The sequence below is a fragment of the Oncorhynchus gorbuscha genome, linkage group LG16 (assembly GCF_021184085.1).
Source record: "Oncorhynchus gorbuscha isolate QuinsamMale2020 ecotype Even-year linkage group LG16, OgorEven_v1.0, whole genome shotgun sequence".
Lineage (NCBI taxonomy): Eukaryota > Metazoa > Chordata > Actinopteri > Salmoniformes > Salmonidae > Oncorhynchus > Oncorhynchus gorbuscha.
In genome coordinates this window covers 21,070,288-21,092,995 of record NC_060188.1, presented here as the reverse complement: position 1 = coordinate 21,092,995, position 22,708 = coordinate 21,070,288, and the positions used below count along the sequence as shown (strand labels likewise).

Here is a 22,708-nt window from a genome sequence, read left to right as displayed (position 1 = left end):
TATTCTATACGATTCTATACTATTTTTGCTACACAATAGTATTATATTCTATACTATTCTTTTCTATTCTATACTATTATTTTCTATACAATTATATTCTATACTATTACATTCTATACTTTTATATTCTATACTATTATTTTCTATGCTATACTATTCTATTCTATACCAATCCAGAAAGCATGAACACAAACATACTGTATGTTCAGATACTGTGGTGTTAAGCTGGTTCTGTCTCTCCAGATGCCAGTGGACTGGTGCAGACGCTCGTCTCCCTGTCAGAACGGAGGACGCTGTCGTCAGAAGGACGCCTCCTTCTCCTGTGAGTGTCTGGGAGGCTGGTCTGGACGCTACTGTGACATCACTGGGGTTTCCTGTGAGGTTGCCGCGCTCAAGAGAGGTACGGAGGCATGCTCTGTTCTTGTTATTTTTGTGTGTGTTTGTGTTTACTTTAAGTGTTTAGCTCATTTTACCCCGAGGGCCGCATTCGGTCTTCAACCAGGTCCAGAGGGCCCCACACAAACATCTTTATATTTCCTCTCCATCAGTGAGCAGAGAATTGTCCTCTACCCATAGTTGTGGGATTTTCTGATGCTCCCTGACGGTCTAGCTTCATTTTGGTGATTATTAGAGAGCTGGAAACAGTCAACAAACTGTATGAATGTAGGTCCATTATCATTACTACACTGTTTCCATTTGGTTTTAGTCATTTTAAAGTATATTGAGTTCGTACATATTGATAAGAGAATTTCCAATCCCAATGATAATAACAATCAATCAATAGCTCTGACCAATCCCCGAGGTTTGTAAGACCATGGGTATAATAATAATTAGTCAAAGACTCAGTTTATGCAAAAGGTTAGTACAGTTTATTCAGAGAACGTTCTAAAGTCAAGAATACAAAACAATTCATTTTATACTGACTTCTCAAACACACACATACACACACACATACGCACACACGTCCTGCTAAGCACACACTGTCTGTCTCACTACCCAGCCGACAGAGATAGTGACCTTGTCCTGCTAAGCACACACTGTCTGTCTCACTACCCAGCCGACAGAGATAGTGACCTTGTCCTGCTAAGCACACACTGTCGGTCTCACTACCCAGCCGACAGAGATAGTGACCTTGTCCTGCTAAGCACACACTGTCTGTCTCACTACCCAGCCGACAGAGATAGTGACCTTGTCCTGCTAAGCACACACTGTCTGTCTCACTACCCAGCCGACAGAGATAGTGACCTTGTCCTGCTAAGCACACACTGTCTGTCTCACTACCCAGCCGACAGAGATAGTGACCATGTCCTGCTAAGCACACACTGTCTGTCTCACTACCCAGCCGACAGAGATAGTGACCTTGTCCTGCTAAGCACACACTGTCGGTCTCACTACCCAGCCGACAGAGATAGTGACCTTGTCCTGCTAAGCACACACTGTCGGTCTCACTACCCAGCCGACAGAGATAGTGACCTTGTCCTGCTAAGCACACACTGTCGGTCTCACTACCCAGCCGACAGAGATAGTGACCTTGTCCTTGAGACGTACTCCCCGTTCTCTCCCAAATCTCTAGTCAGGTCGGCACCAAGCTCAGACAGTCTGTGTTTAAAATATCATAAAGACATATTGTTTTACCCTAATTCTGACTGGGACTACACATTTATTGATTAGGATTTAATACATTCTAATCAATTCCATACAATTATATGTTTCAGGGCGGAATATTCTAATCATTCAATTAACAGACAATACTCACCTATCAATCTCACCTATCACATATATATTTTGTATTACTCAAACCACCCACAGGCCCTGTTTGACAACCCTGGTTTAGGGCATGTATGCAGTATGTGTTTGTATTTATACCATGGTATAACCGTCCCCGATCTCTTGTCTGCTCCCAGGCCTCCAGACAGACGAGCTGTGTCATCACGGAGGTCACTGTGTCAACACAGGCAACACCCACTACTGTAAGTGTCCCACAGACTACACAGACAGCTACTGTGAGAGCCAGGTGGACCACTGTGAGGACAAACACTGTCGCAACGGCGCCACCTGCAGGGGCTACGTGGGAGGATACCAGTGTGACGTGAGTCGGATTAGTCAAGTCAGAATTCTGTATAAACTACAGTTTGTCTAATAACTCTGAAGTGATTGTCTTAATGTTGTTGTAATATGGTTCTAGATATGATGTTAATGTTATGTGTCTATGGCCCTGCAGTGTATGCCAGGCTACACCGGAGAGAACTGTGAGATGGAGGTCAACGAGTGCCAGTCTCACCCATGTCAGAACGGTGGCACCTGCATTGACCTGGTGGGACACTACATCTGCTCCTGCCCACCTGGCACCTTGGGTATGTCCTCTTCTGTCCTCACCTATGTCCTCTGTACTCACCCATGTCCTCTTCCGTACTCACAACATGTCCTCTTCTGTACTCACAACATGTCCTCTTCCGTACTCACAACATGTCCTCTTCCGTACTCACAACATGTCCTCTTCTGTACTCACAACATGTCCTCTTCCGTACTCACAACATGTCCTCTTCCGTACTCACAACATGTCCTCTTCCGTACTCACAACATGTCCTCTTCCATACTCACAACATATCCTCTTCCATATTCACAACATATCCTCTTCCGTACTCACAACATGTCCTCTTCCATACTCACAACATATCCTCTCCCATACTGACAACATGTCCTCTTCCATACTCACAACATATCCTCTCCCATACTCACAACATGTCCTCTTCCATACTCACAACATATCCTCTCCCATACTCACAACATGTCCTCTTCCATACTCACAACATGTCCTCTTCCATACTCACAACATATCCTCTTCCATACTCACAACATGTCCTCTTCCATACTCACAACATATCCTCTTCCATATTCACAACATATCCTCTTCCATATTCACAATGTGTCCTCTTCCATACTCACAACATATCCTCTTCCATACTCACAATGTGTCCTCTTCCATACTCACAACATATCCTCTTCCATATTCACAACATATCCTCTCCCATACTCACAACATATCTTCTTCCATACTCACAACATATCCTCTTCCATACTCACAACATGTCCTCTTCCATACTCACAACATGTCCTCTTCCATACTCACAACATATCCTCTTCCATACTCACAACATATCCTCTTCCATATTCACAACATATCCTCTTCCATACTCACAACATGTCCTCTTCCATACTCACAACATGTCCTCTTCCATACTCACAACATATCCTCTTCCATATTCACAACATATCCTCTCCCATACTCACAACATATCTTCTTCCATACTCACAACATATCCTCTTCCATACTCACAACATGTCCTCTTCCATACTCACAACATGTCCTCTTCCATACTCACAACATATCCTCTTCCATATTCACAACATGTCCTCTTCCATACTCACAACATATCCTCTCCCATATTCACAACATGTCCTCTTCCATACTCACAACATATCCTCTTCCATACTCACAACATGTCCTCTTCCATACTCACAACATGTCCTCTTCCATATTCACAACATGTCCTCTTCCATACTCACAACATGTCCTCTTCCATACTCACAACATGTCCTCTTCCATACTCACAACATGTCCTCTTCCATACTCACAACATGTCCTCTTCCATATTCACAACATGTCCTCTTCCATACTCACAACATGTCCTCTTCCATATTCACAACATATCCTCTCCCATACTCACAACATATCTTCTTCCATACTCACAACATATCCTCTTCCATACTCACAACATGTCCTCTTCCATACTCACAACATGTCCTCTTCCATATTCACAACATGTCCTCTTCCATATTCACAACATGTCCTCTTCCATACTCACAACATATCCTCTTCCATACTCACAACATATCCTCTTCCATACTCACAACATATCCTCTTCCATACTCACAATGTGTCCTCTTCCATATTCACAACATATCCTCTTCCATATTCACAACATGTCCTCTTCCATACTCACAACATGTCCTCTTCCATACTCACAACATATCCTCTTCCATATTCACAACATATCCTCTTCCATACTCACAATGTGTCCTCTTCCATACTCACAACATATCCTCTTCCATACTCACAACATATCCTCTTCCATACTCACAACATGTCCTCTTCCATACTCACAACATATCCTCTTCCATATTCACAACATATCCTCTTCCATACTCACAACATATCCTCTTCCATACTCACAATGTGTCCTCTTCCATACTCACAACATATCCTCTTCCATATTCACAACATATCCTCTTCCATACTCACAACATGTCCTCTTCCATACTCACAACATATCCTCTTCCATATTCACAACATATCCTCTTCCATACTCACAATGTGTCCTCTTCCATACTCACAACATATCCTCTTCCATACTCACAACATATCCTCTTCCATACTCACAACATATCCTCTTCCATACTCACAACATGTCCTCTTCCATATTCACAACATATCCTCTTCCATATTCACAACATATCCTCTTCCATACTCACAACATGTCCTCTTCCATACTCACAACATATCCTCTTCCATACTCACAACATGTCCTCTTCCATATTCACAACATATCCTCTTCCATACTCACAACATGTCCTCTTCCATATTCACAACATATCCTCTTCCATACTCACAACATGTCTTCTTCCATACTCACAACGTGTCCTCTTCCATACTCACAATGTGTCCTCTTCCATACTCACAACATATCCTCTTCCATATTCACAACATGTCCTCTTCCATACTCACAATGTGTCCTCTTCCATACTCACAACATATCCTCTTCCATATTCACAACATGTCCTCTTCCATACTCACAACATGTCCTCTTCCATATTCACAACATATCCTCTTCCATATTCACAACATGTCCTCTTCCATACTCACAATGTGTCCTCTTCCATACTCACAACATATCCTCTTCCATATTCACAACATATCCTCTTCCATACTCACAATGTGTCCTCTTCCATACTCACAACATATCCTCTTCCATACTCACAACATATCCTCTTCCATACTCACAACATGTCCTCTTCCATACTCACAACATGTCCTCTTCCATATTCACAACATATCCTCTTCCATACTCACAACATGTCCTCTTCCATATTCACAACATGTCTTCTTCCATACTCACAACATATCCTCTTCCATACTCACAACATGTCCTCTTCCATACTCACAACATGTCCTCTTCCATATTCACAACATATCCTCTTCCATACTCACAACATATCCTCTTCCATACTCACAACATATCCTCTTCCATACTCACAACATGTCCTCTTCCATACTCACAACATGTCCTCTTCCATATTCACAACATATCCACTTCCATACTCACAATGTGTCCTCTTCCATACTCACAGCATGTCCTCTTCCATAATCACCCATGTCCTCTTCTGTACTCACAATGTGTCCTCTTCCATACTCACAGCATGTCCTCTTCCATACTCACCCATGTCCTCTTCTGTACTCACAATGTGTCCTCTTCCATACTCACAGCATGTCCTCTTCCATACTCACCCATGTCCTCTTCTGTACTCACAACGTGTACCAGGCAGCACTGCTGGTACACGTTGTGAGTATACATGTATAGATCAATTACACTGCTGGTGCTGCCTGGTACATTTACATATCAAATACACTGCTGGTGCTGCCTGGTACATTTACATATCAAATACACTGCTGGTGCTGCCTGGTACATGTACAGATCAATTACACTCCTGGCGCTGCCTGGTACATGTACAGATCAATTACACTGCTGGCGCTGCCTGGTACATTTACATATCAAATACACTGCTGGCGCTGCCTGGTACATTTACATATCAAATACACTGCTGGCGCTGCCTGGTACATGTACATATCAAATACACTGCTGGCGCTGCCTGGTACATTTACATATCAAATACACTGCTGGCGCTGCCTGGTACATTTACATATCAAATACACTGCTGGCGCTGCCTGGTACATTTACATATCAAATACACTGCTGGCGCTGCCTGGTACATGTACATATCAAATACACTGCTGGCGCTGCCTGGTACATTTACATATCAAATACACTGCTGGCGCTGCCTGGTACATGTACATATCAAATACACTGCTGGCGCTGCCTGGTACATGTACATATCAAATACACTGCTGGCGCTGCCTGGTACATGTACATATCAAATACACTGCTGGCGCTGCCTGGTACATGTACATATCAAATACACTGCTGGCGCTGCCTGGTACATGTACATATCAAATACACTGCTGGTGCTGCCTGGTACATGTACATATCAAATACACTGCTGGTGCTGCCTGGTACATGTACAGATCAAATACACTGCTGGAAGTCAGATTAAGCCATTAACATGTCCTAATAATTAGAGATGATTGCTCAGGCAACCAAGTGTTTTAATCGGCGTATGCTTACGACCATTATAACTTTACGCTGATTAAGATAAGAAGAGCAAGGTGTTTACATTACTAATGACATACTCAGTTTGATATTTCAGTACTAGTGTGCCTGTAAACATACTCAATGTTGATACCTGTCCATCTCTCCTACAGGTGTTCTGTGTGAGATCAACGAGGATGACTGTGCTCCTCCTCTGCGGCTGCGCGGGACTCCTCCTAAGTGTCTGAACAACGGTACCTGTGTGGACAGAGTGGGGGGCTACCGCTGTAACTGTCCCCCTGGCTTCACTGGAGAGAGGTGTGAGGGGGACATCAACGAGTGTCACTCCAACCCCTGCAGCCCCGCCAACAGTCTGGACTGCATCCAGCTCCCCAACGACTACCAGTGTGTCTGCATGCCCGGCTTCACAGGTAAGGATGGTGCGCTTGTGTGTATAGTCGTATTGCTGTGTAATAAATGTGTGTGTTTGTCTCTGTTTGTGCCACTCTAACGTGTGTGTGTGTGTGTGTGTATCTGTTTGTGCCACTCTAACGTGTGTGTGTGTTTGTCTCTGTTTGTGCCACTCTAACGTGTGTGTGTGTTTGTCTCTGTTTGTGCCACTCTAACGTGTGTGTGTGTGTGTATCTGTTTGTGCCACTCTAACGTGTGTGTGTGTTTGTCTCTGTTTGTGCCACTCTAACGTGTGTGTGTGTTTGTCTCTGTTTGTGCCACTCTAACGTGTGTGTGTGTGTGTTTGTCTCTGTTTGTGCCACTCTAACGTGTGTGTGTGTGTGTGTGTGTTGTGCCACTCTAACATGTGTGTGTGTTTGTCTCTGTTTGTGCCACTCTAACGTGTGTGTGTGTTTGTCTCTGTTTGTGCCACTCTAACGTGTGTGTGTGTTTGTCTCTGTTTGTGCCACTCTAACGTGTGTGTGTGTTTGTCTCTGTTTGTGCCACTCTAACGTGTGTGTGTGTTTGTCTCTGTTTGTGCCACTCTAACATGTGTGTGTGTTTGTCTCTGTTTGTGCCACTCTAACGTGTGTGTGTGTTTTTCTCTGTTTGTGCCACTCTAACGTGTGTGTGTGTTTGTCTCTGTTTGTGCCACTCTAACGTGTGTGTGTGTTTGTCTCTGTTTGTGCCACTCTAACGTGTGTGTGTGTGTTTGTCTCTGTTTGTGCCACTCTAACGTGTGTGTGTGTTTGTCTCTGTTTGTGCCACTCTAACGTGTGTGTGTGTTTGTCTCTGTTTGTGCCACTCTAACGTGTGTGTGTGTTTGTCTCTGTTTGTGCCACTCTAACGTGTGTGTGTGTTTGTCTCTGTTTGTGCCACTCTAACGTGTGTGTGTGTTTGTCTCTGTTTGTGCCACTCTAACGTGTGTGTGTGTTTGTCTCTGTTTGTGCCACTCTAACGTGTGTGTGTGTTTGTCTCTGTTTGTGCCACTCTAACGTGTGTGTGTGTTTGTCTCTGTTTGTGCCACTCTAACGTGTGTGTGTGTTTGTCTCTGTTTGTGCCACTCTAACGTGTGTGTGTGTTTGTCTCTGTTTGTGCCACTCTAACGTGTGTGTGTGTGTGTGTGTGTGTATCTGTTTGTGCCACTCTAACGTGTGTGTGTGTGTTTGTCTCTGTTTGTGCCACTCTAACGTGTGTGTGTGTGTGTATCTGTTTGTGCCACTCTAACGTGTGTGTGTGTGTTTGTCTCTGTTTGTGCCACTCTAACGTGTGTGTGTGTGTGTCTCTGTTTGTGCCACTCTAACGTGTGTGTGTGTTTGTCTCTGTTTGTGCCACTCTAACGTGTGTGTGTGTGTGTTTGTCTCTGTTTGTGCCACTCTAACGTGTGTGTGTGTGTGTATCTGTTTGTGCCACTCTAACGTGTGTGTGTGTGTTTGTCTCTGTTTGTGCCACTCTAACGTGTGTGTGTGTGTGTATCTGTTTGTGCCACTCTAACGTGTGTGTGTGTTTGTCTCTGTTTGTGCCACTCTAACGTGTGTGTGTGTGTATCTGTTTGTGCCACTCTAACGTGTGTGTGTGTTTGTCTCTGTTTGTGCCACTCTAACGTGTGTGTGTGTGTTTGTCTCTGTTTGTGCCACTCTAACGTGTGTGTGTGTTTGTCTCTGTTTGTGCCACTCTAACGTGTGTGTGTGTGTGTGTGTATCTGTTTGTGCCACTCTAACGTGTGTGTGTGTTTGTCTCTGTTTGTGCCACTCTAACGTGTGTGTGTGTGTGTTTGTCTCTGTTTGTGCCACTCTAACGTGTGTGTGTGTTTGTCTCTGTTTGTGCCACTCTAACGTGTGTGTGTGTTTGTCTCTGTTTGTGCCACTCTAACGTGTGTGTGTGTTTGTCTCTGTTTGTGCCACTCTAACGTGTGTGTGTGTTTGTCTCTGTTTGTGCCACTCTAACGTGTGTGTGTGTGTTTGTCTCTGTTTGTGCCACTCTAACGTGTGTGTGTGTTTGTCTCTGTTTGTGCCACTCTAACGTGTGTGTGTGTTTGTCTCTGTTTGTGCCACTCTAACGTGTGTGTGTTATTGTGTGCAGGTCGGCGGTGCCAGAGCAGGTTCAGTGTGTGTGAGTCTCAGCCCTGTCAGAACGGAGGGGCCTGTTCTGTCTCCAGCAGCTCAGCCCTGGGATACGCCTGTACCTGTCAGCTGGTAAGTATCAACATGTCACTGTGGCACACTTTTACCCCGTGTCTAGTCCGCCTGTGGAAACAGCTGATATTTCTACATCCATCTCTGTCTCCCTGAACTTCCCTGCTCACAGAGCATAACCTAGAACCATATGTCAAAGCCCCCTGGATTTATTACAATGCTAACGTCCTGTAGTTGACCACATCTGTTTCTTACCCACACTGACGTTGTATGTGATTGTTCTCCCTCCTCAGGGCTATGCTGGGAACAACTGTGAGAGGAGCATGTCGTGTCGGGAGTTGTCTTGCTATAATGGAGGTAGTTGTGCTCTGACCACGCGGGGCGCCCGCTGTACCTGCCTGACAGGCTATGCCGGGCCCCAGTGCCAGCACCGTAGTAACGAGGGCTGCTCCTCCCAGCCGTGCCGCAACGGAGGCATCTGCACTGAGGAGACCAGCTTCCCCTTCTTCCTCTGCCAGTGTGCCCAAGGCTGGACGGGCAAGCGCTGCGAACAGGGCAGCACCAGGCTGGTAGAGGCCCTTCTGCCGCCCGCCTGCCCCCTGGCCGACTGCCACGGCAAGGCCAACGATGGTGTCTGCGACAAGGAGTGCAAAACATTCCCCTGCCACTGGGACGGGGGCGACTGCTCACTGGCGGTGAACCCGTGGGCGCGCTGCACCGACCCGCGCTGCTGGCGTGTTTTCAACAACAGCCAGTGTGACGAGTCATGCAAACATGCCGACTGCCTCTACGACAACTTTGACTGCAAGAGCAAGGAGAAAATCTGCAAGTAAGTACTCCACCGCCAGCATTCTGTTCTGGACTCTCATTCTTTCACCTTAGACCCTCTAAGCTGATCTCTGTAACTCTCTGTCTCCACCAGTCCCATCTACGAGGCGTACTGCATCGACCACTACGCTGACGGCCGCTGTGACCAGGGCTGTAACTCAGAGGAGTGTGGCTGGGACGGGCTGGACTGTGCAGGGAATGTTCCAGAGAACCTGGCTGACGGGGTGCTGGTCCTGGTGGTCCTGCTACCCCCGGACGAACTCGTGAATACGGCCCCTGCCTTCCTGCAGAAGCTCAGCGCCATCCTGAGAACCACCCTGCGCTTCCGCCTGGACCACAACGGAGAGCCCATGATCCGACCCTACACCCGTCGAGAGGCTCGCCTCAAACGAGAGCTGCAGCCCCACCAGGAGGTGATTGGGTCCATAGTGTACCTGGAGATAGACAACCGTCTGTGTTCCCAGCGGTCTGACGACTGTTTCCCGTCGGCAGACAGCGCAGCAGACTACCTGGGAGCTCTGTCAGCCATGGAGATGCTCCGCTTCCCCTACCCCATCAAAGAAGTCCGCGGTGAGTAGAAACCCACGGACACTATACCAGGATACAGAATAACGTTACAAACATTTATATATATATGTCATTTCTCCATCAAATACTGTAACCACAGCTCGTATACTAAAGTCCTTGTAATAACATGTAGGTGAGAAGATCCCAGACCCTGTAGACATGCCAGAGTGGGGCAAGCTGATGCTGGTGGGCGTGGCAGCCCTGTTCCTATTGGTCATCCTGGTGGTGGGTGTGCTGATTGGCCGCAGGAAGAGAGAACACAGCACCCTGTGGTTCCCCGAAGGCTTCTTCCCCAAGAAGGAACCCAGCAGCAACAAGAACCGCAGGGAACCCTTAGGCCAGGACGCACTGGGCATGAAGTGAGTAACCACACTGTTGTGTCCTCACTTACAGCACTCCTATGGTGATTCCAAATCAATGTATCTGCTCCACTATGGTATTGTGACTGTGTGTTACCGGTCTCTCTCCAGATACATGCCCAAGACGGTGGAGGAGTCTCTGCTTGGCGACCACAGTGACTCGTGGATCGACACAGACTGCCCCGAGGCCAAGAGACTGAAGGTTGAGGAGCCCAGCATCCTGTCAGACAGTGAAGACACTGTAGACTGTAGACAGTGGACCCAGCACCACCTAGCGGCTGCAGACATCCGCATGCCCCCCTCCATGGCCCTCACCCCGCCCCAGGGAGAGTTCGACCAGGACTGCATGGACGTCAACGTCCGAGGACCTGGTCAGTATTCAAATGAACCACATGGAGCGTTGTTGTGTCATGTGCAGTGTGGTATGTGTCATGTGCAGTGTGGTATGTATGTGTCATGTGCAGTGTTGTATGTGTCATGTGCAGTGTTGTATGTGTCATGTGCAGTGTTGTATGTGTCATGTGCAGTGTTGTATGTGTCATGTGCAGTGTTGTATGTGTCATGTGCAGTGTTGTATGTGTCATGTGCAGTGTTGTATGTGTCATGTGCAGTGTTGTATGTGTCATGTGCAGTGTTGTATGTGTCAGGTGCAGTGTTGTATGTGTCATGTGCAGTGTTGTATGTGTCAGGTGCAGTGTTGTATGTGTCATGTGCAGTGTTGTATGTGTCATGTGCAGTGTTGTATGTGTCATGTGCAGTGTTGTATGTGTCAGGTGCAGTCTTGTATGTGTCATGTGCAGTGTTGTATGTGTCATGTGCAGTGTTGTATGTGTCATGTGCAGTGTTGTATGTGTCATGTGCAGTATTGTATGTGTCAGGTGCAGTGTTGTATGTGTCATGTGCAGTGTTGTATGTGTCATGTGCAGTGTTGTATGTGTCAGGTGCAGTGTTGTATGTGTCATGTGCAGTGTTGTATGTGTCATGTGCAGTGTTGTATGTGTCTTGTGCAGTGTTGTATGTGTCATGTGCAGTGTTGTATGTGTCAGGTGCAGTGTTGTATGTGTCATGTGCAGTGTTGTATGTGTCTTGTGCAGTGTTGTATGTGTCATGTGCAGTGTTGTATGTGTCATGTGCAGTGTTGTATGTGTCATGTGCAGTGTTGTATGTGTCATGTGCAGTGTTGTATGTGTCTTGTGCAGTGTTGTATGTGTCATGTGCAGTGTTGTATGTGTCAGGTGCAGTGTTGTATGTGTCATGTGCAGTGTTGTATGTGTCTTGTGCAGTGTTGTATGTGTCTGGACCAGAATCCTTGAGGCTGTAGTATATCCTTTAAAAACCGCTCCTCCTGATTCGTATTCCCGGTGTTTATTGTTAGTTGCTACGTTTGATCTCTTTGATCTGTTCCTGTCTATTGTGTTTTGATTGACACATTGACTGACCCTTCGCCTCTCCAGACGGTTTCACCCCTCTGATGCTGGCGTCGTTCTGCGGAGGCGGTCTGGAGCCCGAGCTCCCCGAGGAGGAGGAGTCAGAGGAGTGTTCCGCCAACATCATCTCTGACCTCATCTACCAGGGCGCCACATTGGCCGCCCAGACGGACCGCACTGGAGAGACCGCCCTTCACCTGGCTGCCCGCTATGCCCGCGCTGATGCCGCCAAGCGGCTGTTGGACGCCGGGGCCGACGCCAACGCGCAGGACAACACAGGGCGCACGCCGCTACACGCCGCCGTGGCCGCCGATGCCCAGGGGGTCTTCCAGGTAAACACACACTGTTCAGATGCTTAATGTTTAAGTTATATCTTCACACTTACTCAATGTATTCCTCAGTCTTTCTATACGCAGCATTACACATGTAAGACTTGCCTTTGCTACTTCTTACAGTTGCCCACTTGCTGAGTAGACTGTTGTGTCATCTGCCAGACTGACATGTTATTTCTCCCTGTCTGTCCTGGTTAGATTCTGATCCGAACCCGGGCTACAGACCTGGACTCTCGTATGTACGACGGCTCCACCGCCCTGATCCTGGCTGCCCGCCTGGCCGTAGAGGGCATGGTGGAGGAACTCATCACCTGCCACGCAGACATCAACGCTGTCGACGAACTGGGTACGTGATTGGCTAAACTAGTGTGTGAGTGTGTGTGTGTTGAAGAGAGACTTGATGCAGTTGAATGGTGATGCTGTGTTTCGTGGTAAGCGGTAGGATGAGTAACAACAGTGTGTGTTCCTCCCATCCCAGGTAAATCTGCTCTGCACTGGGCAGCTGCTGTCAACAACGTGGAGGCCACCATGGCCCTGCTGAAGAACGGAGCCAACAAAGACATGCAGGACCTCAAGGTACACACAGCCCTCCACCTATATCTACAACTGTCAGCTCCCCACAGTCATACAGTCTGGAATATATAGAGATATTGAGGAGCCAACATGTCTATCTCTCTCTCTCTCTCTCTCTGTATATCAGGAGGAGACGCCTCTCTTCCTGGCGGCGCGTGAGGGTAGTTGTGAGGCGGTCAAGGTCCTCCTGGCCCACTTCGCCAACAGGGAGATAACCGACCATATGGACCGTCTGCCTCGGGACATCGCCCAGGAGAGAATGCACCATGACATCGTTCAGCTGCTGGATGAGTACAACACAGTGAGGAGCCCCCAGGGCCACGGAGGGGCCCCACACCACCTGGCCGGGGGACACACCCTGTCCCCCCTCATGTGCCCCCCCAGCGCCTTCATGCCCGGCCTGAAGAACACCCCCCAGGGGAAGAAGAGTCGCCGCCCCGGGGCAAAGGGTTCAGGTCTGGGAGGGCAGCATGCCCAGAACCTGAAGGATTCAGCTAAGGCCCGCAACAAGAAGCTGACCCTGGACATGCAGAGCGCCCTGCTGGAGAGCTCTGTCACCCTGTCCCCCGTCGACTCCCTGGACTCCCCCCGCGTAGGGGCCAACAACGCCGGCTACATCACCAACCCCTGCTCCCCGGTTGCCATGCCCTCCTCAGGGCTCTTCCACTCCTCCATGTCGGTGCCCAGCACTCCCATGGTGCACAGCAGCATGATGGACGGCTCTGGTCCATTTGCTGTGTCTCTGGCCCAGCTCAACGACCTGGGAGATGGAGGCATGTCCATGCAGGGCCGCGTGTCCATGGCCAGCCAGGTCAACCAGGGACCCCACGGCTACGTGCTCAACGCCGGCCAGCTGGGACTCAACATGGGCCTGGTGAGCCCTGTCAGCGTGCCCTTCGACTGGCACAGCCGCATGCCCTCCTCCTCTCAGTGCGGGGGACAGGTGGTGAACCTGGTCCACAGCAGCCAGGCGGGCATGCACCCTCAGAGCCCCATGCAGCAGCAGCAGAACAGCCTCATGATGCAGCAGCACCAGCAGCATCAGCAGCACCTGTACCGCAGCGCCCAGCAGGCCATGCTGCAGCCCACGCCTGTCATTGCCAGCACGCCCATCTCCCTCAGCCCCGTCAAGCTGCCCTCCATCGCAGAGCAGCAGCTCCACAACCACTCCATGGCCAGCCAGCAGAGCCTCCGCATGGGCACCTCCTCCCCATCCACCCCCCCAGACGACACAGCCCCCTCCAGCCTTCTTCCAGCAGCAGCAGCAGCAGCCTCCTCAGCCCCAGCCAGCCACTCAGCCCACCTCTCCACAGGCCTCCCAGGCCCCTCCTCCCCAGGCCAGTGGCAGCACTGCAGGCTTGGAGGACTACCCCACCCCGCCCTCCCAGCACAGCTATTCCTCCACCCTGGATGCCACCCCCAAGCATTACCTCCGCCTGTCCAGCGAGCATCCCTACCTGACCCCCTCCCCAGAGTCGCCCGAGCCCTGGTCCAGTCCCTCCCCCCCACTGTGTGTCTGATTGGTCAGACTCCACCCCCAGCCCGGCGGTGGCCGGTCCTGCCCAAACCCAGATCCCACATGTCCAGGAGTCCAACGGCAAGATGCAGGTGTTTGCATGAACCCCCAAGGCACCTGGTTAACAGAGACCTGCCTGGGGGAGAGGAGAGAGGAGACGACTGGCTGTAAAGGCCTGTGTGTCTGGAGTTTATGCGTCAGCCTGGTTCCAAGATTTCCATTGGTTTTGGATTGACTGTGTTTTATCACGAGGACCGTCTGCTAGTGTTGTTTGCAGAGAAAGAGTAAAGGGAAAAATGTGTTGTCTGGATATAAAAGAACAGACAATTTAATGAAGTAAGACTTATTCTGTCACAGATGGACTTGTTTTTTTATTATTATAAAAAGTATATGAAGAAATCGAAGTCTTTCATTTCAAAGACTTAGGGATGCTCTCCTGAAAAACTAACAAACCTTTTAAAAAGTAGATCAAGGAAAGAAAAAAGCAACAATGTTGAAGGGAATTCCTTTATTTTTATTTATTGTTTTTTTTGTGTTTCTCAGAACTGCCTTTTCAGGTGTTTTCTCAGCCTCTTTCTGTCCTGTCCTCTCACAGTGTTTCACACTCACCTTTTACATGGAACACATGTCTTGGGCTCACCTGAGTCCAGTGGTGTTACAAGGAAAACAACTAGTGATTCAGTCTCTCTCCACCCAGCCCACCACCACCACCGGTGTCTAACACTCTGTAGGCAGATCAACATGGAGTTCAGACAGGAAGAGGAAGAGGTCTCGCCTCTCTTGACTGATGTTATTTATTTAGGCCAACAGGTAAAACGATCAGATTGGCTTGGGAACAAATATGTACTCTTTTAAGTTGGCTGTCATTAGTGATATTATGTTCTGATTTGACAAACTAGGGAAAAAAGGACTGACTACATTCCGTAGAAGTATTATGTGTAAGAATGTAGAATGATGGGCGTCTCTGAAGCACTTGACGGGACAAAGCGATGGGAGGGAGAGTGATCAGGGATCAGGGAGGGTGATCAGGGAGGGTGATCAGGGAGGGCGATCGTGATCTTTTAAACATTCATTACAGTACGTACATTGGCCAGTGTTCAGTCAGACAGACAACTCAACAGAAACATTGATGTGTTAAAAGTTTAAACTTCCCATTGACTTAAGCCACGTTCTCCCCCAGGCCGTCTGCGTGTCAGTCCCAGGCCGTCTGCGTGTCAGTCCCAGGCCGTCTGCGTGTCAGTCCCAGGCCGTCTGCGTGTCAGTCCCAGGCCGTCTGCGTGACAGTCCCAGGCCGTCTGCGTGTCAGTCCCAGGCCGTCTGCGTGTCAGTCCCAGGCCGTCTGCGTGTCAGTCCCAGGCCGTCTGCGTGTCAGTCCCAGGCCATCTGCGTGACAGTCCCAGGCCGTCTGCGTGTCAGTCCCAGGCCGTCTGCGTGTCAGTCCCAGGCCGTCTGCGTGTCAGTCCCAGGCCGTCTGCGTGTCAGTCCCAGGCATGGCTGGAGTCATCCTAGTCATTAGTCTCATTGGTCCTGGTCTAAAGGGCTTGCCCCCCCCAGTCTGCCATCACTATAGTCATGCAGCTTGTTTTCACTCATTCTGAACATTCATTCAGATGAGGGCATTATTATGCCAATTCTAAAATCAGCCTGTCACTGCCCTTTAGTTTTGGTTTTAACTCAGTTATGTGTTGTTGTTGTTTTTTTACATACTGTATATGTGTTGACACCATGGTTACTTTTTTGAACATCTCCTCGGTGTACTAAGCTATGTTTATCAGCTGCTATTCCTTTACCACTCCCCTGCAAACATTCCTGCATGTTGCCTGTCAGTGTGAAAGCATGTTTTTGACTGCTTCTATTCTATTCTTTGACCCCTGGTCCTGTTTTTGTGTAGCCTGAGTCCCACATCTATTTGTGCTCTCTTGCCGACTCCGTTGCTGTCATTGTTATGCGTGTAAGACCGCACACATAGATCTGGGACTCAGGCTAGCTGTCGCGTTGTCCAATAGAAGCACATTCTCTTGCGGTTCCATTGGTAATGGAGGTGTTGGTATGTTCTCCAGCGGTTCAGTTATGGATAAGTCTGTGGACTGATTCCAACTCTGGTGAGCTCCAGTCGTGGTCAGTCAGTGGTCGGTCAGTCGGTCAGTGTGAGGGCCTGGCTTGCAGCATGCTGAGGAGCGTTCCCCTGCATCTTTAGCAGCTTGCACCCCATTAGCCACGGAGAGGACAGTTACATATGACTTGTTAGAAGACGTGGAAGGAGAAAACACTACTATGTAGTGCTGCACCCCCCTACTGTAGCTATTTACTATGGATGTCACTCCCCAGGGATCCAACTAACCCTCACTAGACCACTGCTGCTCCCTGGATAGGATACTTACTACTGGGAAAGCCAATCAGATCCTCCTCCCCTGTTCGATTTCATTACTATGTTTCCTTCACTGGTCCAAGCCTGTTCACTATAACCAGCTACTACAGTACAGTCAGACCTGGGAGGTTTCTGGGTTGGACTGATACTAGGTTCAGATTCCAGTTCAGGGTTCATTTAGTGAAGTGTTTATTTGTTGTCCTTTGATTTCCTTTCCTGGCGACACTACTATGCTCTGTCTGTACATTTCAGATATCCCAACTTCTGTCTGTAAATAATGTTTGTCCTGGGTAGATCTACTTGTTTATGATGCATCTTGTGTTTCTAAAAAATGATTATGTACTAAAAAGGACAAAAAGAAAATGTACTTCCTTTTAGGATTATTGTGAAAATTGAGGATGTGACTGATATTTTATCGGTCTTGTATTATTAGAAGTCATAGATATTTTCTATCATTATTATTAATTCCTATACTTGTTTAAAAGTAGTTTAAAAATCATTGTACATAAAAAAAAAAACTGTTCCACAATGTTTCTTTCTACAGACAAAAGTTGTAAAATAAGTCACTTCTAATAAAAACTGTAGGGAACTACATTTCTGTGTATCTTTTTGCATTCATCGTATTTTCACACATTTATATTTGACTTATAATAATGTACTAATTATTAAGTATTGCATGTGAATAGAGCAAATCGTTTCAAATGTAGAATATGATGTTGATTGCCATTTTAGTGGATGGTTAAAGGCATCGCGCTACGGCCTTCCTGAGACCTAGAAGTACTGTCTCCCTGGGTTTAGAAATGCCTTAGCATTTCTGGGTCAGTGGTATTGACCTCTTGAGTACGTTGTTACGGCGCTGAGAGTTGTGAGTTCGTGCCCATGCCCAGTGGATTTCCACTCTGTCACAATTGCACAAAAGTAAATGAGTCTACCAGGGACAGGCATGTTCTTTAAATGGTATAAAACTGAACTTCCAAAGACCTTGCTATTCATAATTATCCTCCATTTCAACGTTACTCTGGGAGCGAGGAAGGATCACAACTTTGGACAACTTTCCTCAGGTCATTTTATCCTATCAGAGAAATAATGAAGGTGAGATTGGTTGCCTTGAATAGGGGATGGGGGTTTATTATTCTATAATAATGTCTTTAAGTTAAAGTTGACATTAATTGCAGGCTTTGGATGTGCTCATTCTACTACTCCCAGTGGCAATCAATGCCATATGATATCATGCCAGTGTATTGTGTTGATGTGTATAGAAGGGGCTTTGGACACAGTGGCGGGTACACCATCTACCCTGCAGGAACAAGCTGTGAGGACCAACCTGAGGGGGGAAATGGACCTTGTGTACAGTGACTAGACCTTTTGTTTATAGTCTTTTGAGCTTCATCAAAGTTTGTTTCACTACCACTACCTCAGGGCTCAAATCCATGTTGTTGTTTGCTCAATTAACATTTGAAGTAGAGAATTCCCCTTGTGTGGAACATCTCATATTTCTGTGGAAAATCTCAAAATGCCCCTCCATTCCAGGTGATCCAGGAGAGAAAGGATGGGACAGTGAAGTTTTACCATGGATGGGACCAATACAGGAGTGGGTTTGGGCAGTCATCTGGAGAGTACTGGTTAGGTAAGAGCATGACTCACTGGACACATTTGAAATGTCTATGCTGAGATACGAAATGCATTAAATGTCTGTTCATGTGTATTATTACTATCTTTAGTACTCACCTCGTGTTATATGTTCTCCCCCAACACCTTGTGCTCTCCCTCAGGCCTAGAAAACATCCATCTCCTCACTCAGAGGAAGAAGTATGAGTTGAGGGTGGACCTGGAGGACTTCGAAGGGGCTAAAGTCCACGTGCAGTACTCCTCGTTCTCTGTCGACTCTGAGCATGAAGGATACAAGCTGCATTTAAGTGGCTTCAAAGATGGAGGTGCTGGTGAGTCTAAAGAACATTTCCATTTCTCCTCCTTTCCCGTGAAACAACAGTATTACCAATCTGAAACTTGGTCGATACAGTCTGAAGAAAGCTACACTGTAAATGGAAATGTTGAACAATCCCTTCTGCATTTCAGGAAAATCTATGGATGAACACAATGGGCAGAAGTTCTCCATCTTCGACAAAGACCAGGGCACTCACACTTCAAACGGTGATAAATCATATCTAGGAGGATGGTGGTATGGAGAATGCCACAGTGTCAATCCCAACGAGGTATATCTGTGGGGCGACTCAATCTATTGTATTGATATCAACTGGATGTATTGGAAAGGTTATAAATACTCTTTAAACGCCATTGAAATGAAGATAAGGCCTGTGGTATAAGTTCAGAACCTCTCACACTCCCACTTTGCATTCAAATATTACCTTTCAAATTATTAAAATATTTGGAAAGCCACTGAAGTTTAAACATTTTAAAGCTAATAAATTGAAGGGAAAAAAGCTTTGTCTCGTTTTATTGAAGTGTTGCCAGTCTTACCGTAAACCATTACACTGTTAAAATACAGTAGTAACACACTAATATCCTCTAAAAGCTGAAGGAACGGTTGAAGGAGTCCCGATTGGTCTGAGACACACTGAGCCCTTAGTCCGTACGGCTAGGTTACCATGTTTGATTAGAGGCCCACAAACATCAGTCCTTAACTTGTCTCATCTCAGTCTCATCTTTGTTGCACAGTCATTGATAGTTTAAGAAGTGGTTATGGATGTTCATAAGGAAAGTTTCTGGTCTGAGGCGTGGGTCTTTTACTAAGGATTTATCAGGAAGGTCTCAACAGTACTCTTTTGTTGTGTCTATGCACAAACGCTCTCTTTTCTGTATACCTCAATGATGTTGATCTTGCTGCTGGTGATTCTCTGATCCACCTCTACGCAGACGACACCATTCTGTATACGTCTGGCCCCTCCTTGGACACTGTGTTAACTAACCTCCAGACGAGCTTCAATGCCATTACAACTCTCCTTCTGTGGCCTCCAACTGCTCTTAAACACAAGTAAAACTAAATGCATGCTATTCAACCGATCACTGCCCGCACCTGCTCGCCCGTCCAGCATCACTACTCTGGACGGCTCTGACTTAGAATACGTGGACAACTACAAATACCGGGGTGTCTGGTTAGACTGTAAACTCTCCTTCCAGACTCACATTAAGCATCTCCAATCCAAAATTAAATCTAGAATCGGCTTCCTATATCGCAACAAAGCATCCTTCACTCATGCTGCCAAACATACCCTCGTAAAACTGACCATCCTACCGATCCTCGACTTCGGTGATGTCATCTATAAAATAGCCCCCAACACTCTACTCAACAAACTGGATGCGGTCTATCACAGTGCCATCCGTTTTGTCACCAAAGCCCCATACACTACCCACCATTGCGACCTGTACGCTCTCGTTGGTTGGCCCTCGCTTCATACTCGTCGCCAAATCCACTGGCTACAGGTTATCTACAAGTCTTCGCTAGGTAAAGCCTGTTTTCTTTTGTTCTACTGTATTATTGACTGTATGTTTATTCCATGTGTAAGTCTGTGTTGTTGTATGTGTTGAATTGCTGAATTGCTACGCTTTATATTGGCCAGGTCGCAGTTGTAAATGAGAACTTGTTCTCAACTAGGCTACCTGTTTAAATAAAGGTGGGAAAAAGAAAAGAAAATGACTAGCAGAGAAGAGAAGGCGGCTTGTCCACTGCAGACTGTAGTCACTCAATGACTCACGCCTTCTGCTCTCTCTATCCCCCTATCTCTCCTCACAGGGTTATTCACTCTGTCTCTCCAACCTTCTGCTCTCTCTATCCCCCTATCTCTCCTCACTAGGTTATTCACTCTGTCTCTCCAACCTTCTGCTCTCTCTATCCCCCTATCTCTCCTCACTAGGTTATTCACTCTGTCTCTCCAACCTTCTGCTCTCTCTATCCCCCTATCTCTCCTCACAGGGTTATTCACTCTGTCTCTCCAACCTTCTGCTCTCTCTATCCCCCTATCTCTCCTCACTAGGTTATTCACTCTGTCTCTCCAACCTTCTGCTCTCTCTATCCCCCTATCTCTCCTCACTAGGTTATTCACTCTGTCTCACCAACCTTCTGCTCTCTCTATCCCCCTATCTCTCCTCACAGGGTTATTCACTCTGTCTCTCCAACCTTCTGCTCTCTCTATCCCCCTATCTCTCCTCACTAGGTTATTCACTCTGTCTCTCCAACCTTCTGCTCTCTCTATACCCCTATCTCTCCTCACTAGGTTATTCACTCTGTCTCTCCAACCTTCTGCTCTCTCTATCCCCCTATCTCTCCTCACTAGGTTATTCACTCTGTCTCTCCAACCTTCTGCTCTCTCTATCCCCCTATCTCTCCTCACTAGGTTATTCACTCTGTCTCTCCAACCTTCTGCTCTCTCTATCCCCCTATCTCTCCTCACTAGGTTATTCACTCTGTCTCTCCAACCTTCTGCTCTCTCTATCCCCCTATCTCTCCTCACTAGGTTATTCACTCTGTCTCTCCAACCTTCTGCTCTCTCTATCCCCCTATCTCTCCTCACTAGGTTATTCACTCTGTCTCTCCAACCTTCTGCTCTCTCTATCCCCCTATCTCTCCTCAATAGGTTATTCACCCTCTCCAACCTTCTGCTCTCTCTATCCCCCTATCTCTCCTCAATAGGTTATTCACCCTCTCCAACCTTCTGCTCTCTCTATCCCCCTATCTCTCCTCTCTAGGTTAATCACTCTGTCTCTCCAACCTTCTGCTCAATTGGAACTCTTCCCAGTCCTCTTCTGCAACATGCGCAGCAGCCCCAGACTGGCAGTGAATAGATTGTCGTGCTTGAATAGCAGCTTATAAAAGGTGTCCAGGGGTAGACGACCGGTAGGGTCTGCGTGCTTCAGGGCAGTCATGGGCATGTACGCACAGTTGGTCTGGTGGCGAAACGGAGGCTCATCCGCTGTCATCAGACAAAGTGTTTGCTGCAAGAGAGTAGAGTAGAGCGATTTACATAAGTTTTAAACCGTTGGTTTAGGAGATTGGGCTGGTGATTCCGTGACTCAGTTCTCTTAGGTGTGACAGAGTGGTGGGGCCGGTGGGGGTTGTGCTTCATTCGTTAAAGAGAGGATGGCATACAGAGTATTGGAGATACAGGAATTGGAATGTGTAGGAGGAATAGAAATAAAGTTGAAGTCTGAAGTTTACATACACTTTGTCATTAAAACTTGTTTTTCAACTACTCCACAATTTATGAAGAACACCATCCCAACCGTGAAGCACGGGGGTGGCAGCATCATGTTGTGGGGGTGCTTTGCTGCAGGAGGGACTGGTGCACTTCACAAAATAGATGACATCATGTGGAAGAAAAATTATGTGAATATATTGAAGCAACATCTCAAGACATCAGTCAGGAAGTTAAAGCTTGGTTGCAAATGCGTCTTCTAAATGGACAATGACCCCAAGCATACTTCCAAAGCTGTTGCAAAATGACTCAAGGACAACAAATGTAAGGTATTGGAGTGGCCATCACAAAGGCTTAACCTCATAGAAAATTTGTGGGCTGAACTGAAAAAGCATGTGCGAGCAAGGAGACCTAGAAACCTGACTCATTTACACCAGCTCTGTCAGTAGTAATGGGCCAAAATTCACCCAACTTATTATGGGAAGCTTGTGGAAGGCTACCTGAAACATTTGACCCAAGAAAAACAATTTAAAGGCAATGCTACCAAAAACGAATTGCGTGTATGTAAACTTCTGACC

At 47.2% G+C, this 22,708-nt stretch overlaps 2 pseudogenes; both read left to right on the top strand.

Annotated features, from left to right (window-relative positions):
• The window catches only part of LOC124000588, a 54,430-nt pseudogene extending 36,856 nt beyond the window's left edge, over window positions 1-17,574 (top strand).
• Window positions 17,575-18,066: 492 nt separating this feature from the next.
• LOC123999066 lies at window positions 18,067-19,367 on the top strand (annotated as a pseudogene).
• Window positions 19,368-22,708: the final 3,341 nt, after the last annotated feature.